Here is a 19,219-nt window from a genome sequence, read left to right as displayed (position 1 = left end):
AGAAATAAATAACTAGGAGACACCGAAGCACCGTCACACAGTGCAGAATGGGTGATCCTGAATAACACCGCGCAGTTACATAAGGACTCAAAAATTGAAAGCACCCGCTGTAACAGGGCGCGTCCCCCTTCCATTTGTCAGTTGTGTCTTCAGGGCTGAGGCAGTTCTGAGCACGGCCAGTGTCAGTGCTGGTGTCTGGATGGATGCCACTGGAGGTGAAGGCATCTGCAAGCCGAGAGGAAGAACAGAAATCATCCTCTGCTTTTTCTGTCTTGTTTCTTTTCTCTTTTAAAGAGAGGCGGAAATAAGATAAACTGAATCTTCCCTACTGAAATTTCAGTATTGAAACAGTTTTTATATTGTTCACAACTTATATTCTGCCTATAACTGTCTTTTCAACAAAGCATTATATTTATTAAATGTTAATTAAATCAGTTAATTAACTACCTGTTGAAACCTATTAAGAACATGAAATGCACTACGTGAAAGCACCACACCTGCAGTGACTAGCACAGCTGTTTTGACGGCAGTGCAGTCAGCCCCCACCATCACGTGGCCCTGAGCTCCTGATGCTGGGAAGAGAGCACGCTGCTTCCTCAGGCGGAGAGAAATGGTAAAAGTATTTTCTGAAATCTACAGCACTGACAAAACATAACTGCTTAATCCCAGGCTCCTTTGAGGCTGTCATTTTCCGTTTCTGGCCAACACCCGTCAATGAGCAGAACCACCCCATTCCCGAGTCATGGGACTCACGTGGGCAGCAGTTTTGGAGAAATTTCCAGGTATAGAATGTAAACCAACTATACATAAAACTCTGAAAAAGAAAAGATGCAATAATCTGATTTTGGAAGACACTCAATATATTCTCCTAAGCCTTAGTAGTTGGAAAGTCTGGGCTTCTCCTAAGCCACTTATTTATTTCACAGACAGTAAGCATCTCCCACAAACCCTGTTTCCCTGTGTCTGCTGGGAGCCTCAGGCATATTGATGCTGTCTATCTTATAAGGCACAAGGCAGAGGCGTGTGTCTCACGCCTGCAAATCTCACACAGGCTCAACTGCAAGCCTCACTGTCTGAAATTGGCCCCATTTTCTCACCTGTTTATTTGGTATCTGTTCTTCTGTAAGCTGCCTGAAATGCTTCTTGGAACAAGTCAGAAGAATGAGTGGGTAGAGAAATGGACAGATGGACAGGTGAGAGATGGGCAGACAAACAGGGAGACTCCAAGAGAAGGGGAGCAAACAAAATTTCCTATGCAAAACCCTCTTCTAGTCGGGGAAGAAAACCACCACAAAGAAGTGTGAAGAGGCAGGTGGCTTAGGACTGTTTCCTGGATTCCATGAAATGTCACACCAAGAGATGAGAGGGTAGAAGTATAAATAATAAAAGAAAAAAAGCATGCATGTTTGAAAAATACATCTACATTATGTACTTTCTAAAGAATAGATTCAAATCAGCAAGGCCCAATAACCCAATTCTTGGGTATTTACAGAAGTGAGAATCTCATCTCCAATCCACAAGGCATCCATTCGGAGCACTGAGAGTCTACACGGTGTGGTCATAAAGGCATCACCGCAAAAGCTGTGCTATCCTGCACTTACGAGGAACGAGCAGGTGTGCTCGGGCTGCCCACTCATGTCATTTACACCCCACAGCACCTCTACGGGGTAGGGATGCCTAGCGAACCCCATCTCTGCAGGACAGAAAACAAGTCCAAGAGAGGCTAAGCCGATCTACCATTTCTCCATCTCACAGGACTTGTCACTCCAGAGCAGGAATCGAACTCGGACCCACGTTTGTAACCACAGTACTACCGTAATTTATGTGCTTTTTGTGTGTATAATACATTTGTTTCTGGCATGAAAGGATATTTAATAAATGATCGGTTGTCTTGTCTATCTCATTAGCTCACAATCTTTATATTTTTGAATTGTACCCTTCCCCTGGAGAAATGAACGGAAAGAGCGGTGGTCAGAATGAGGTGGGGCTCCATTCTTTATCTGTTACCTCATCTCATCCAAGTCCCCAACCAGGGAGAAGGAGCAAAGGTTTTCTTCATCTTTTAATGAGAGGGCTCCAGTGATGGTGACTTACTCAACTCCAAAACCGAGTCTGGGGGAAGGGCACATGCAGCAACGAGAGCAGTATCACCTGTAGGAAGGCGAAAAGAGCTCAGGGGATGGCTCAATGGGTCAGCCTGATTTAATTTCAATCGATAATACAATAACACACTCTAAAAAATCTAGCATGCAATGGATTTGCTCTTTCTTGACATCTAGCAAGTTTCCACAGCCCACATGTAACATTATCATGAACTAGTGAAAGGATGAGTCCACAGACAAGAAAAATCAATGCCACAGGCACGCTGAAACCCAGGCTGGAAGAAAGGAAGGGAAAGGGCATAGTTAAGAAGAGAGGAAAGTCTGGGAAAAAGACATCATCACAAGGACTCTCAAGCATCATCCAGCAATCATATAATCATTCTTTCAAGAGAGAGTTACTTAGGTCCTATTTTGTGCGAGATTTTACAAAGGGCAAAGAGAGACCGCAGCGTCCATGGTGGCAGCAAGTTGCGGGGCTATAATACAATTCTAATCCTGGTACCTTGCACACTTTTCCTCAGTATAAAGGCAAAAAATAAATAAAATAATACTATGTAAACCATACACATTGCTGAAAAAAATTAAAGAATACCTAAATACCTGGAAAGACACACCACGCAGATTCCTGGATCACATGACAGCATTCTTGGGATGGCAGTGCTCTCCAGAGCGATGCATACATACAACGTGGCCTCGATCACAATCCCAGCGGGCTCCTCTGCAGTAACTGTCTAGCTGCTGCTACAATTCATATGGGAATTCGAGGGTCTCAGTAACCAAAACGTACTTGAAAGAGAAGTACAACGTGAGAGGACTTGTAATTCTCAATTTCAAACCTTACATCTGTATCTCCAAGTGAGATTAGAGGCCATTTTTAAGTTATTATTTTGTTTATCCTTATTTTCTAAATTCTGTACAACAAATATACCTGTTAGAATAAGAAAAATAAAAAGTAAGTTATCTTTTAAAACATGAACACCGATTCATTCATTGGGAAAAAATTATTTTAACTCTAAAGAAGTAAACAAATATCTAGTGAAAAAGGACTACTTAAAAACAAGTGTGCATTTACAATTTTCATAAATTGAAAACTGAAAAGCACAAACACATCAAGTTTCTAGGGAGACTGGTGAAACATATTAACAATTATTTTAAAAATTCTTATTGAAAAATGAAAACTCAAGAAAGGGAAATTCGTGATTTACAGCCAACTGCAAACACATGGAAAGCAAAGGCCTAGAAATCACAGTTCCTTTAACTCTGCTACTAACGGAATAGGAGAGGAAATGTCTCACTGAGGGGACAGTGGAATCCCATCCATAAGATAGAATACACAGTACAAACTGCAGTAATATCGGGAGTGAATAACTTAGAAGAATTCTGAAGTTATAACATTGCTGAAAAACTATAAAAAACACTGACAGGCAGATTAAAACACACAGTCATATATATTATATAGAAACATATGTAGTCTGCTCCCATGTTGCATAGAAATACAAACATATTTGTTCATTTATGGGCACTTATGACTTTATCCCTGGTAGAATATTTCAACTAAATCAAATAATCAATATAACACTCCTCTTGTCAAATCTACTTGATAAGTTACTCTGCTATGTAACCATAAGTGTCTAAGATAGATCTAAAATTAGTGAAAAAGAGCTTTGTATGGCTTCTTGAATTCTTCTCAAATTTCCAAGCTTAATTTTAAAATAGATCTGAGCAGTATTTCTATAATATCTTTTCCCTTGTGAAATGAACAACACAGTCTGTTGTCAAAATTCTGTGCTTACAAATATTCACGAGCACAGTATCCTCACAAAACTGCTGGACAGCAAAGCACTATCCAGACACTGTGACCAAATAAATGAAACACAAGGAATACAGTGACCCTATTCTGGAGGGCTTATAGTCTGTGTCAACACTGGGGTTTTTACTTGATTGGTTTGATTGGGTAGCAAAATAAAATCAATCAAGTACTTTCTCCTTTGAGCGTTCTGTAAGTCATGACTGTTTTTAGTGTCATGAGCAGGAAAGACTTAAGCATGACTTGATTAGGTCAACTAGCAACAATCATCACTGGAGAGTGAGTAATATAGAAGTTAACTGATAGCAATGCTTCTGCCTACATGAGCCCTATAATAAATCTACACTGACATCCGAAAGGAAAATAAGGAGATGAGGTCCCCAATGAGAAAACAAACTCACAAGAAATCAAAAAAGGAAAGATGTTTTCATTAATGATTCCAGGCAGTAGTGGAGCATGGTGGTGAAGATCACATATTCTGGGGAAAAACATGAGGGGTCTGAACTCCCACAGCACTGGGTAGCTGTGACACTGATATTTCAGTGAAATTTTCTGCACCTCAGTCTCCTATCCAAAGACTGGGGAAAACAACCGCACCCATCTCCTAGACTGTTTCTACAAATTTAGATATTTTATACATAAAAGCTTAAATAAAATACTTCAGATTTAAAATAATACCCCAAAACACATGGAACAAAGAAAACAGAGATAAATTGGAGTTCATCAAAATTTAAAACTTTGCTTCAAAGGGCACCATTCAGAAAGTGAAAAAACAACACACTAGAGAAAATTTTTTCAAATCATTTATCTCATAAGGAATTTGTATCTCCAAATGAAGAAAAAAACCCCCTACAACTCAACAATAAAAAGGCAACTCAATTAAAAAATTAATAAATGTTCTGAAAAGGTATTTTTCAAGAAAAACATAGAAATGTCCAATAAGCACAATGAAATGATGTTCAGTAGCATTAGCTGTAAGGAAAATCAAGTCTAAACCACTAGGAGAAGCCGCTTCACACTCACAACAATAGGTTATAATAAAAAAAAATGGTAACAAGCACTAATGAGGACACAGAGGAAGTGGAGCGCACAGCCCTTGCTGGTGAGGACGTAACACAGCGTGGCCACTTTGGAAAACAGCCTGGCAGGGCCTCAGAGAGTTGAACATTTCATTTCTGACTTACCCAGCAATTCTGCTCTCTGGGCACACACGAAAGAGAAGTGAAAACAGATATCCACATAAAAAATCCCACATGAGTGTCCACGGCGACATTACTCATCACAGCCAAAAAGCAGAAACAACCCAAATGCCTATCACCTGGTGAATGGGTAAACAGAGGGGCCCAGCCATACAGTGGAATGTTATTCAGCAATAGCAAAGCATAGAATAGTGACTCAGGCCACAACATGGACAAACATTGAAAACGTTACTCAGTGTGAAAGTAGTCGGTCACAATAGACGGTTCCACTTACATGAAGTGACTCGATTTACATTAAATGTCCAGCACAGGCAAATCCACAGAGAGAAAAGTGGCTCCTTGGGGCTGGGGGAGGATGGGGAAGATGGGAATGTCTGCTTATGCATACGGGGCATCCTGTTGGGGGGATGAAAATGTTCTAAGATTGAATGGGATGCACAATTCTGGGCATAGAGTAAAAACCGATGTACATTTTAATGGGTGAATTGTATTAAAACTGTTAAGAACAAAAGCATCTCGGGGCAGTACCTTCCAGAGTAAATGCAAATTGCTAACTTTTATTAGAGGAAAAAGAAACTGCCCTCAGCATGAAAGCAGGAGATCAGCAAATGTGAGTTAACCGAAATTGGACAAGAGCATTTCACTTGAAACAGTTGCTGAGTGTACACGAAATATTCAGAAATAGGAGAATCACCTTGACATCACGAAGAAGCATTCTGCTTCAAATGCAGATCAAGGATTCGGCAAGCCCTGCTGCCAGAAATGAGCAGAGAAGAATCCTGATTCATAAAACTAGCACCAGAGCCAACAAGGAAATGGTGGTGAGGAAAGCAGGCGGCGAATATCTGGAAGAGTTTGCTACAAATATTTTCTCCACCGAAAATTTAAAAATAAAATGAAAGTGATGAAATGCTGTGTTGACATCACGTGAATGGGCTTCCTTCGGTGCTCGACTGTTCTGTAACCCAGATTGATAGACTCAGGAGAATCAGCATGGCTCCTGGGGGTCCCCAAAGGACTGCCCACCAGCACGCTGACCACCATCACATCTGCCAGGGTTGAATTGCAGGGAAGAGACCAAGTTCTGAAAGGTACCGGAAATGTTGACAAGGGAAGAAAAGGATGAGTTTAGTCCTGGGACAGAGGCAGTGTGAGCAGAGGCCAGAAGGCTGCAGGTGAACTGCAGTAGACCTGGGGCAGGAAGGGATCACGGGGGAGCATATCTCAATTCTCTTCTGTCTCTCCCTCCGGTAGGAGAGATAAAGCCTGCATCCTTCTCACCTGGAACTGTGGGTTCTGGCTGGCAGAAGTCTTACCGACACGGAATGATTATTCAAGACTCTGTGGAAAAAGTCAAGAAATCGAGAGGGAGTAGGGAGCCATCTCCATGAGCCTCTCAAATGTTCCCATATTTATTGTGTATAATCAAAGGAAAAATTCGTTAACAGTTGTGAGATAGTAAGGAGGAAATTCGGGAAAGACAGGATGAGGCAGAGATTGTAGAATATACAATGAGTACAAAGGATTAGTGTATGTTTAGGGAAGTCATGGGGTGAGGGGAACAAGATACACTTTTAGATATGTTCATTACAAAGCACACCACCAGACCAGCCAGGTCTTTGTTTTGGGGATAATAGACTAACAACACACAAGCCCAGCGTTTATAGCTGAGGGTCTCGGTCCTTGCTTTGCAACCAGCAGAGTGCTACCTAAAACCTCAACTACACAAGCAAAGCATTGTCTCTGCTTTTTAAGGAAAGGAGACTGGAGTGAAGATGCACAGGAACTTGCTTGCAAAGCAGTACCAAAGCATATTTTTTCTTCTTAAAGTTCAGAGGCGACTGTGCTGTGTTATAATTTGTTAACGCAATCATGGGCTCCCACATGGAACCATTATGGAGGACACCCTAGGATGACTAATCCTGGATGTGGGTCTCTTCCTGCCATCTTCAGCCACTCTAGCAGGGTCTACGCACATCCGAGAATAACGATCCTACGGAACCACCCACTCTCTTAACTCCTGATGCTTGAAACTTAATTTTAGCTTTACACAACTTTCCGTAGTAAAGTTTCAGAAATAAAAGATATAATATTCCTTTTATATCTCATCATATTACTGATTTTTCTGATTGCTCTCTGCTGCTTCTACTTGGTAAAGCACCTCATTCTGAAGCTGAAATCAGTAATTTCCGTTGTGCATTTCTAGCCAGTTTGGGCTCGCTAAATTCTATTGGTCAAATATCGATATACTTAATTGATTTCTTTGTTCATCAATTTCAGCCAGGAGGAGAGGGAGTGTCACTCTTTTCCTCAGCCCACCCTCAACACTTTTCTCATCAACTCAGGCCTCCTGAAAACAAAACAAAGTATTTTTTTCCCTTCTACTCTTTCCAAAATCCCAACAGGAAACATCAGTCTGGAGAAAGTATTCAACACAAATTTTAAAACAAAAATCTATAAACCTGAAGCAACTCCATCTCCGAATCATGATACACAATGACATGAGAGTAATTGTGTCAGGCACAAAGCATGAGGGAGCCTGACTACCTGATTTCTATTCTTCAAAGGAAGGAAGATTTTCGTATTTTTTATTATCATTCTTGGTCATTGTTTCTGATTATGCCAAAAAATAGTTTATGAAATAATTATGCACTGCAATAACAGATTTTTAATGTATCAATTTTAGAAGGCATTCAGAGGGGATAGGAAAACCCACCTCTGTAAAAAATGTAAAATTTCTTCCCCTGTTAAGAACACGTATACAAAATGCAACAGAGAATTCAAATTCTTGTGGAGAGGATCAAAACCACAGAATCAAAGCAAAGTCATTACAATGAGTCAATTTAAATTTCACTGGACAAACATGCTCAATGCATACAAATAATTTTAAAGGCACACTGCAAACCATTCACTTAATGATCTGCAGGCAAGAGGAAGAATTTCCCTCTTGAACAGACAATAGAAATCAGTAGGTTGTCCCACCAAACCAGGAGCAGAGAACAATCAGGTTTTTAACAGTTTTGATATATCAGCATGTTCTAAAGATCAAAATCCAGAAATTTTAAACATTCATTCAAACCACAATGAAACAAGCACTTAAAGAAAAAAAAACACAAAGAATCTAAGCACAGAGGTCATTTAGATAGATCAGTGAGAATTTCTTGTACCGCTGGAAGAAAGAACAGGCTATAACCTTTTACTTGAAAAATAAAACTTCTTTTAAAGATAAATGCTAAAACATATTTCATCTTTCATGTTGCCTTAAAAAATCTGAGGTACTTGTATCTGATCAGAAAAGCAATTCTGAGTAATGTTATGTTACAATTCAGTGCCAGTTTGCTCTAGAAGAAAAGAGAAAAGTTACTATTTCTCATTCTGCACAGTTTAAAGAACCTCCCTGTCTCTATACCCTCCCATTTCCTAAGCTCAACCTCCCTAATCCTTCTGAAACAAGTATGAGAAAGTCTTATTCCCAACATGCCAAATGACAAAAGAATATCAATTTATTTATGTAAATATATGCCTACACCTTGAAATGGAGGAGAAAGTTATCAGAAGTCTATATGGAACTTCTTTCTATCTTCGTGATATCACACACACAAACGTTCACACAGACACAGACACATACCCCCTGGATAACTGAGCACTTCACAAGCTTAGTACTTACAGCTTGTAGAAGATAACTTTGTAGTTAATTTAAAATACAAAACTTTCAGCTTTTGAAAGTCTTCATCATCTGCTAAACCATCCAAATATCAAAGAGACCCAATTAGCCTTCTCTGTAGAATGTAATTTCCCTTGATGGCAAAACAGACCCTAAGAAGTACTGGATCAAAGATTCGTGTTTATCACTACCTATGATCGTTTTTAAGCACATTAACAGATTCAGAAATGTATGTCTCATCAACATTTATTCCTATTGAAATAGCATACGTGTTCAATTGTCTATACAGTGACTAGGTCCCATGATGGTGTTTAAGAGCTATTTTGTGTATAGCAATATTTATATTCAAGTGCAGAAAAGGAGGGTGTGTTTTACTCAGTTGTAGAGCACCTGCATAGCATGCACAATGTCCTGGCTTCAGTCCCCAGTACCTCCAAAAAAATAAATAAACTAAGTGCATATTTAAAAATAAGAATAGTGCAGCCACTATGGAAGACAGTGTGGAGATTCCTCAAAAGACTAGGAATAGACTTACCATATGACCCAGGAATCCCACTCCTGGGCTTGTACCCAGAAGGAAAACTACTTCAGGATGACACCTGCACCTCAATGTTCATAGCAGCACTATTTACAATAGGCAAAACATGGAAACTACCTAAATGTCCATCAACAGGTGACTGGATAAAGAAGATGTGGTATATTTATACAATGGAATACTTCTCAGCCATAAAAACCGACAACATAATGCCATTTGCAGCAACATGGATGCTCCTAGAGAATGTCATTCTAAGTGAAGTAAGCCAGAAAGAGAAAGAAAAATACCATATGAGATCGCTCATATGCCGAATCTAGAAAACAAAAACAAACAAAAACAAAGCATAAATATAGGACAGAAATAGACTCATGGACCGAGAATACAGACTTGTGGTTACCGGGGGGGGGGGGTAGAGGGTGGGATGGGATAGACTGGGATTTCAAAATTGTAGAATAAATAAACAAGATTACACTGTATAGCACTGGGAAATATACACAAAATGTTATGATAAATCACAGAGAAAAAAATGTGACAATGAGTGTGTATATTTCCATGAATGACTGAAAAATTGTGCTGAACACTGGAATTTGACACAACACTGTAAAATGATTATAAATCAATAAAAAATGTTAAAAAATAAAAATAAAAATAAATAAACAAAGTTGCAAAACAAAAAAAATAAGAATAAAGTTATAAAAAAACGCAGACTAAAAACCACTGCAACCTAGGTACTACAATTATACTAAAAAAACAAGTGTTTCTATCAAATATTCACTATATGCCAATCACAGAGACAACCACAAGTCACCCCTGAAGCTTCACGTGTGATTCTCAACAACCCTACTATGTAGACACGGATGAGAAACCCGGCTCTGCGGACGAGGAGACGGAGCTCAGAGGAGCCGGGGACGCTGACCGTCCTACTCCGTGTGACACCACGTCAGCCCAGGGCAAGCGCTGACAGTGCTGCACTCAGGGGACACCCAGATGCATGGACCCTTGGGGTACTGGGGAGTCCCAGAAAACACTAAAAATTTTTCAGTGAAAAACCAGCTCAAATATATTACACTGTGCCGCATCCCTTAAACAGGGAACGTGAACGAGACCTTTTTGATGCGTCCATGTTCTTTCTGCCATCATCAGTTACTTGCCCTCACTGCGTCACCAGTGATGATCTGGACCCCATATGAAGTGCACTCAGATGGCAGAGCTTTTAATGCTGTTTTATGAAGTTTGTAAGACTCTGTCTATGCCTCACACTGGTGGTCATCCATCACTTCTCACCAGTGTGGACGTACCACCTGAAATCATTCCTTTCTGCTTTTTAAAATCCCTTCATCTACTCCAGACTTTTCAATAGCAAAGAAGCAGCTAAACCACAGACAGTGGACAGCTTTTCACCAAATGGACTCGAACAGCCCATCTGACTACCTGGAAGCCCTTTTCTTCTATTAAACCCACTTCCAGGTACTTCATCATTTTCTGATTGGTTAACTGGGCCTCTGACTGGCCTACTCAGAGAGCTCCCAACCTCACATCCAGGGGTGGGAGAGGACCCTGCTGTTGGGGGAAATCAGTGAGGAAGGTGGACATCCTTCAGCCACGTCTGCATGGGTAGAAGTGCCACAGCGTGCTCAGAAATTATACCGTCATCACCCCTGGGCTCCCATGGACTGGTTTCACATTAACCAAAGTCATGAGACACTGATGCAAGAAAACCAGAAACTTAGCTTATTAATGTAACAGAAGACGTGAATCTATGAACCAGACTGAAATATCAGAGTTCAACCATGAGTACATTTTCTCCTCCACTGCCCAATAACGGGCAGGCAGTCACATGGCAAGCATGGACAGAAACGGAGCAGGAAGGGTTTCTAGATTAACTCAATGAACTAAATTTCTATTATACGAACAGATCTACTGCCCAGAAGACAATTAACGCCAAACACGGTGCACTCTCCGTGGACAGCAGCAAGACATGACTATGAGCACCCATGTAACTCTCCTTTCCCTGTCTTTTATAGGCTAACTGATGCACAGAGGTACAAAGATTCAGGGATGCTGATAACGCTAAACACAAAAAGCCCATCTCTGGGAGCCTCAAAACCAGACAGCCAGGGTTTAAATACCAGCTCTGCCAATTACTAGTTCTGTGATTTTGCCAAATTAATTACCCTCTGTGTGCCTCAATTTCCACACTGTAAAACTGGGATAACAATCAAACCTTCCTTACTCGCTTGTTGAGAAGATTGAAGGATTCATTTCTGTAAAATGCTCAGAAAAGAATGTAGCACATTTTGGGTGTTCAACAAATGTCAACTTAATATCAAAGTGATTTACAAGTCTCCCCTCTAATCATCTTTTGTGTTTCCTGGCTAGCCTAAGTCCCAAAGAACATCCTTATTTCTCCTTTTATAAACAATTGGGGAGTACCCTTATGTTCCATCCCACCACCTGTTTAAACTGAGGGAGGGGATGCCTCCTAACCACTCTTTTGGGCCATGGAGAGTGCTTCTCCCTTCACACCCCTGGCCCCTGGCCCACAGTTAGCACTCATCACACTAACAGAGTGAGGTGTGAGTCCGGGGAGACAAGCGGGGCATGTGAAACCCTTCCTTTCACTCCAGTGTTGGTCACCATTGGGAAGCACCTGGGATGCTCAGCTCCATGGCAGGAAAGCCCTGTGCATGAAGGGGCAGGTCCTCTCAAGGGAAGGCTCGCTGTGGCCCAGAGCTACATGGGACAGGGTGAGTCTGTATTTCTGGGACACAGTATCATGACACGCATTTTCCCACAGCCTTGAAGTTCATGAAGAAGGTGGCTTCATCAGTAACAAAGAAGACATTTATCACCTGTCTACTCTTTTGTGTCATCTCTCAGTTGGCTGCTGGAGACAACATGTGTATAAGTATTGGATCTCCTTAAGCCCCAAAATATATGAAGCAACAAATAATTCTGTGGCTTAACATTGGTTCAGGGCGACTGTGTAACTGTCCTGACTCTGCTGATGCTAAATTATGGGTATAGGAACTATGGAACCTCCTCAAATATCTTTCATCATAAAACCATCTCTTCTTATTTTCCTGTTTCTTAGTAATTGCCAAAGACTCCCAAATGATGGCTTCACACAAAACAGCAGCTAAAGTTTAAGAGCCCTCTTGACATACTCACTGTGGTAAACACTGCACATAATTTCTAATTCTCACAATTCTACAATTCATATATGAATGTCCCCATCTCACAGACGAGGGAAAAACTCAAAACGAACTGTCTCAGGCTCACGTGGCTCAGTGGCAGCACGTGCAACCAAACCCAAGTCAAAAAACTACACCCCTTCGTATATGTACCAAATCTCCTACCACCAATTAACACACAGCGGCGGGGTCAAAACTCAGGGAACTCAATACACTTTTCACCTTTAAGGTCGTCCAGATGCCGCTTCTAGCTGTTTTATAAAATCCCGGCTCACTGGTTTCTAACACTAGAAGAAAAGCCCGATTTTCCCATTGCTTGCACAGCAAGTCTGAAATGTTCACAGTGAGATGACAGAATAAATCTAAGATATAAGCAGAATAACTTTTCCAGGTAGACACACATAAAAGACATTGGGCTCTTCTGAAGCATTAAGTAAAGGAATCAAAATAAAATAAAGTTATTTAAGCCTTCTTTTACAAACAGGAATGTTAAGACTGTAAGAAGGTGCAACAGTGCCACCTATGGCTAAAATGACCTTCCAGGTTGCCGGGAAAGATGCAACACAAAAATTGCCTGTAGGATCAGAAAGGAGAATCAGATAACTAAAAGCTTATGTAGCATATACTGCACTTTGATTCGGGGCAAGGGAGGGATATTAAGTATTTAATTTGATACTGCTAATACTCCTGAATATAAACAGAAGACATAGGCTCATGGAAACTCATCTTAGAAGAGGAAAGAATCCAGTTCAGCCACTTCATTTTACAGGAGGGGAAACTGAGACATGGAATGTGTCCTCCTGGCAATCGGCAGCAAAGGCATCCTAGGCCTCATGTCTTGCACTGTAGCAAAAACCAACAGATCTGTACTACGCCTATGTTCATAAAAGTCACGTTTGTATTTTTCCAACAGTAGGTTATCTAATATCTTGCAAAATACTTCTCAAAGATCCAGGATATCATACAAGTTTGTCGACATACAAAAATATTTATTTACATAATAAAACAGCATGAGCTTTATTCTCTCTATTAAAAAAGTAATGTGTCAAATCAATGTTTTGATATTTTAAACCTGTTAAGAGTGTAGAAAAAAATCAAAATTTTCTTTAATCACAAAAGAGAGGAGCTTATTCCCTGAAAATGATCAATGTGGATTTTACTAAACTTAATTGATCTGGTCAGAATCCCACGAATTTAAATATCTGAGTGGATGGTTACACGGCAACATAAATTCTGATTTGTAACAATACATATTCTGTGTAAATAATCTTCAAGGTCATCTGATTAAGGCAATTTAAATAGTCCCTGTCTCACTAGAATGATACAGATTTCATTAAAACTTCATACTACACCAAAAAAAAAAATGAATCCTTGTTACTTTAAACCATATTCAAATATATCATACATATACATATTAAATATGCATCAGAAATAAGCGACACTCTTTAGTATTCAGAGTTGATCAATCTAAAATATCTGTCATTGTGACAGCACTTTTATTAAGCACCTCTTGTGTTCTTTGTATACAAGGCATCTAACTCTCACAGTCAGACAAATTAAACAATATTACTAAAATTTCACAAATGAGGAAATGTACTTAAGCCATGAAAACATCTTACATATTCATCAACAGGAAAGAAAAGAGTAAAGACTTTACTTACAATATTCACTGACAATCTTTTCTTCCATATTAAGACTACATAAAACCAATTCAGTCTTTGTAAGTATTTCTGTCAATAAGGGCCACTAGAGAAAAACAAGTAACATCAATAGCAGTGGTTGGACTTTCAGAGCCCACTTCTCTTTTGCACTATAATTATTTTTAATGTTATGTTTTTAGTGCTTACAGAGCACTAAAATATAAAATTAACTTTTTAAGTAATTACCTGAGAATTATAAATTTGTGAAAATAAACAATTGTAATTTCTGCCACTCTGTCTCACCTTCTCAATGGTGTCTCTCCTTTGAAGGCATCATCAAGCTGAGATCACTAAACTTGGCCATTTATGGAGTCACAGGTTTTTGGGTAACCACTTAACGGGAGGCTGATTAGAGGAGCAATTAAGAAAGCATCCTGTGCAGCCTGGGTTCCAGCACCGAGCTAGCCACAGCCTGCTGCGTGTAATTTGGGACAAGCTGCTCCATCTCTCAATCCCTCAGCTGCAAAAAAGGAGACACTGATACCTACAATCAAACACCTGCTATGAACTAAAACATGAGGAAAGCATTTTAGCCTTAGATAGGTGTCCACTCACAGCGAGTTTGGTCATTATGATGATGAGGATGCCTGTTAATAAATTAAGCTAGACCACAAAGGAGAAATCACCTTAAAGGAGAAACATTTTAAGTCAATGAGCATTTCTTTTTGGATGGATTGCACAATATTCTATTGATTTTTTTAATAAACCAAACTTTGTCCATTAATTATAGATTTACAGGTTCATGGACAAGTCTCCAGAAAAAGAATTAGAGGCCTCTAAACTCCGTAAATTAAGAAAGTAAATTAAAAAAAAATCAGGGAGGAGGTTATACCTCATGTGGGAGAGTATGTGCTTAGCATGCATGAGGCACTCAGTTCAGTCCCCAGTAACTCCATTTAAAAACTTTGTTTTTTAAGAAATGGGGAATTAAAGCAAAAAGATGGAGGAATACAGACTTTTTTAGAGACTCATCTCAGATTTAAGATGGGGAAGATACCATCTATTTCTCAGAGGAAATTTTGAGGACTATGTAAACTGGATCTGAGATATCTAGTTCTTTAACATTATTCATGAATTCATATTACCAAGTCATAAACTACCTGATAATCAACAGTGGTGATACTGATCATAACAGCTGCCATCACGGATCGAGCTCCGGCTAGGACTGCTCTGTTCTGACATCTCTGCCCCTGAGGCCTCACCAGACTGACAGCACTAAACTAGGTCATTCATGAGCACCTCGTGTAAGTCCTCCATTTGTGCTTCTGACTCTCCCCTCACCAGCTCCTCTGAGGGAAGCACTGTTATCATCTTTCCCACTCACAGATAAGGCGACTGAGGCACAGAGGCTAATCCCGTTCCAGGTCACATTGGCATTAAAGGACGTCTGTATTTCTGCTGTTTTGCTTTTGACAAAGGAATCTGAGATATCAATTCAAGGCAGACTGTTAAATAATCAAGTCTGTCAGGTCTTCACCTCAAAGAGCAGATACTATAAATTCCTGATGTAGGATGAGGCTGCCGCCACAAACTGACTCAGCTTGAAATTAATATCCAAGATGAAGCAGCGGATACACGTAAATATTCACGATTGTCAAGTCTGCTCACGGGTCTGGGCCCTTCACTGCCTGAACGGGGGTGAAATCCCCACCCGTGTCTGGGAGAGATGCACGGTGCTTCCCGGGCTCAAACAGGCTTCACGGGCTATTTCCTCCCACAGACTGGCCTCAACGATTAAAAGCTCTCATTTCTGCAGATGGAGCACTTTCTTAGGCTTAAATCTTTTTTTGCCTACACTCACCCAGGGGGAAAAAAGAAACATGACTCTGCAAAGTCTCTAACCCTCACCACTCACAGGAGTAGAAAAGCCACAGCAGAAGATGGCTCTTCACATTGCAGGATGAGAACAAAATAAAGATGCCCCAACAACAGGCACTCCCAGACACAGCGCTCAGCAGTCTTCTGCAAAGTCACGGTTGTGTAGCACCCATCACCTTCTATTTCCAGAACACTTCATCACCCCTAAAGAATCCGCCTATCACTAGCAGTCACTCCCTAATCCCCCTCCAACCAGCCCCTTCCAGCCATCACCTGCTCTCTGCCTCTGCATGTGCCTTTTCTGGTCATTTCAGATCACTGAAATCAACAATATTTGACCGTTTGTGTCTGCTTCCTTTCAATTAACAAGCTGTTATCAAGGCTTGTATATTTTGAAGTCGTATCAGCATCTCTTTCTTTTTTTTTTTTTGAAAACGTTAAAGATTATTAGAAGGTGGTAAGCACTATCAACAAGAGTAGAGTGGAGCATAAGTGATTGGGTCTCAAAGGGAAAAGTGTGGGTTGAACAGTCAGGGTGGACTTCCAAAAACAGGTGGCCTTTTTCATTTTCCTCTTTTTTTTTCTTTTTTATTCACTCTTACGTGTGAATAATCTTCTACTACATGGAGATACTACATTCTGTTCATCCATTCAGCAGCTATTTATGGACGAGTTCCAGAAAAATGAGTGTAAGAGTTGACTAGCATGGATGGCATTTAAGCAAAGGGCAAAATGTGCTTTCAAAAAAAAGCCAACAAACAGAGGCACAAGGAAATTCAGTGCGTTTCTGAGCAAAGTGCTTGCTTGCTTCGGCAGAACTACCGTGCAGGACTGTAGCGGATATTGGCAGGAGTCACGGTGTGGGAGAAACATGAGAAGACTCCCCACTGCAAGTAGCTCAGACAATTCTCCTCCCTCATCCTGTATTGTTAGAGCAATGTTTCTAGGTTACTCTTATTTCAAGTAATAGCACTTTAACTGCACATCTGATCATCTCCATCAGACCACCTTTCCTCCAAGCAACAGAAAAGCATTCAATGTCCTGAGCAGCTCCAGGACATAATGGTGATGGATTAGGGAGTCCTGCAGCATTCCAGCCTGCAGGCACAAACCCCACATGTGCCCTGGTGATGTCCAGAAAATAAAATGCATGGAAATATCTCACTGTTTTTACACGACATCTGCCCTCAATTTGCCCCAAAATCATGCTCGCAAAGCACTAATCAACCCTCTCAATACAAAAATAAAAAAGCTGAGAAGGCAAATTTAGGCTCTTCCATTGAAAACCAGCAACCATCACTGCCAGTATCTGAGCTGGAATGCTCCTGACTTTGAAAACCACTGCGCAGTTACTTTTCAAACGTAAAACTCATATATGTATTCCATGTAGATGATATTGCAGTAGGATTTTTCTTTTCAAAATTTCCAGTTGCAACATTAGCACAAGAAAGTTTATGTATAGGCTTTAAAAAAATCAATTATCCTCCACTTTCTTAATTTTGAACTAATTATTATTTTATAAATGTGGCTATGCTGCGTATTATAAACTGTTTGATTTCTGAAAACAAGACCTTTATGACCTCACTATTTCAGAGAAAACTTTAACGATTCTTTGAGAGGTGGGGCCTGGGGCGCCCACTATCAGCTCTTTAAATACTGACAAGGATGTGCTATTAAGTAATGCAAAGGCTCTAACTCCACATTAGCTCAGAAAGCAAAGAAACTACACCAAAGACTTCCTTAAATATTTTATATATTTCTATTCTTTTGAATATTAAAGTTCTTAAATGATATGATTTTTTTGAAAAAGACAACAGCTCTATTAAATTTCCTCTCACCAAGAAAGCAATCTTTATGAAGTAAAAAGCCCCTATGGAAATCGAAATGACAGGACGTTTCTAGATAAGTGAACATCCAGATCTGAACACAAACCTAAATCCGATCAGATCTCACTCAAAGGAGCTCTACAAAGTCCTGGGCAACCCTGGAAATTAGCTCTTTTGTTCCAAATGTTGGCTGAGCTAAGATCATCACACTAGGCTGGGAAGGATAGAAGAGGAAAATCCACCTGGCTGCCTCCATCAGTTTTCTTCCAGCCACAAAATGCCTCTAGGTTGGCCCGCTAACAAGTCCCCCAATAAGGAAAGCCGGCATCCACACTGCCCCTGCCATCCCCAAATAGCCCCGATGCCCATATCCCAGCCTGTGAATGGTCTTCTAATGATCCCCCAGTTGGTGGCACCCACCCCCTCTTCCCCGCTATACAAACACAGAGAGCCACGGCAGCCTTCCCAAATCACAAATTTGATTACATCAACCCCACTTCAAACCCTTTAGAGGCTCCCTGTTAGAGTTCTAGCCCCACCCCAGACCCTGCTCGCCCATCCTCACCTAAGTACACAGGTCCCCAGTGACCACAGGGGCCCCTGACCTGCTCCTAATTCCCACTTGCTCCAGTCTCATTTTGACTGTTTCCCAAGGAAGCCTTCCCTCCCTCCAACCTCCACAATTTGTTCCTCTCTTCCTAGAACATTCTAGGCTAAGTCAACTTCTGACAATGCTAAGCTCTCAAGAAGCAAATACATTTTGCTTACTAATGTGGCTACACGCTCTCTCCCCTAGACTCACAGAAGTGCACGTGTAATGTATAAATGAATGACCGGTTGGGTCTCAAAGGGACAGACATAACTGCTCTCGCCCGTCCCGATCCTTCGGTCTGTAGAATATCAGAAGCAAAACCAGAAGTACCTTTCCTGAGGGTCACTTCTGTTGACACCCTTCACTGCCTACTGTGTCAGTTCTAGTAAAACTCAACTTCTTCCAAAGCCCTACATCCTGGACTCTCTCCAGTGTCCTCCCCAGCAGGGGCTCCCTCCACCCTGGACCACACAGGGCACTCTCCACGGGTGCCCACGCCAAAAGCCTCCAGGCCTCTGCCCGGGCTGCACCTGCGATCTGAGACACATTCTTGACTCCTTCTCCTGGCTGACTCTTACTCTGTCCTCACAACTGAATGTAGAGCCCATTTCTTCCAGCAATTCCTCTCCGATAATGTCCTTTAGGTCTTGTCTGGTCTCTATCTATAGCAGCAGTACATGGTGACCAACTGGGTTTTTGCCCACTCCTTTGAGACCACGAACACTTGGGAACCACGTGGGAAGGAGTGAGAGATTACAAGACGGTTGAGGGAAGCAAAAAGC

General features: G+C 40.9%; 1 protein-coding gene and 1 long non-coding RNA gene across 2 annotated transcripts in view; both read right to left on the bottom strand.

Annotated features, from left to right (window-relative positions):
- Window positions 1-19,219, bottom strand: part of LOC140694833 (trafficking protein particle complex subunit 9-like) — a 103,565-nt gene that overhangs the window by 77,972 nt on the left and 6,374 nt on the right. The window lies entirely within an intron of this gene.
- LOC140694844 (uncharacterized) lies at window positions 1,895-2,887 on the bottom strand. Its single transcript, XR_012070488.1, has 2 exons — window positions 2,703-2,887; window positions 1,895-2,151 (listed from the first exon to the last, which is right to left on the bottom strand). It is a non-coding gene; the product is annotated as an uncharacterized lncRNA (long non-coding RNA).

This window comes from Vicugna pacos, unplaced genomic scaffold (assembly GCF_048564905.1).
Source record: "Vicugna pacos unplaced genomic scaffold, VicPac4 scaffold_105, whole genome shotgun sequence".
Taxonomy (NCBI): domain Eukaryota; kingdom Metazoa; phylum Chordata; class Mammalia; order Artiodactyla; family Camelidae; genus Vicugna; species Vicugna pacos.
The sequence above is the reverse complement of the archived record's forward strand: the minus strand, read 5'-3'. Positions and strand labels throughout refer to the sequence as shown.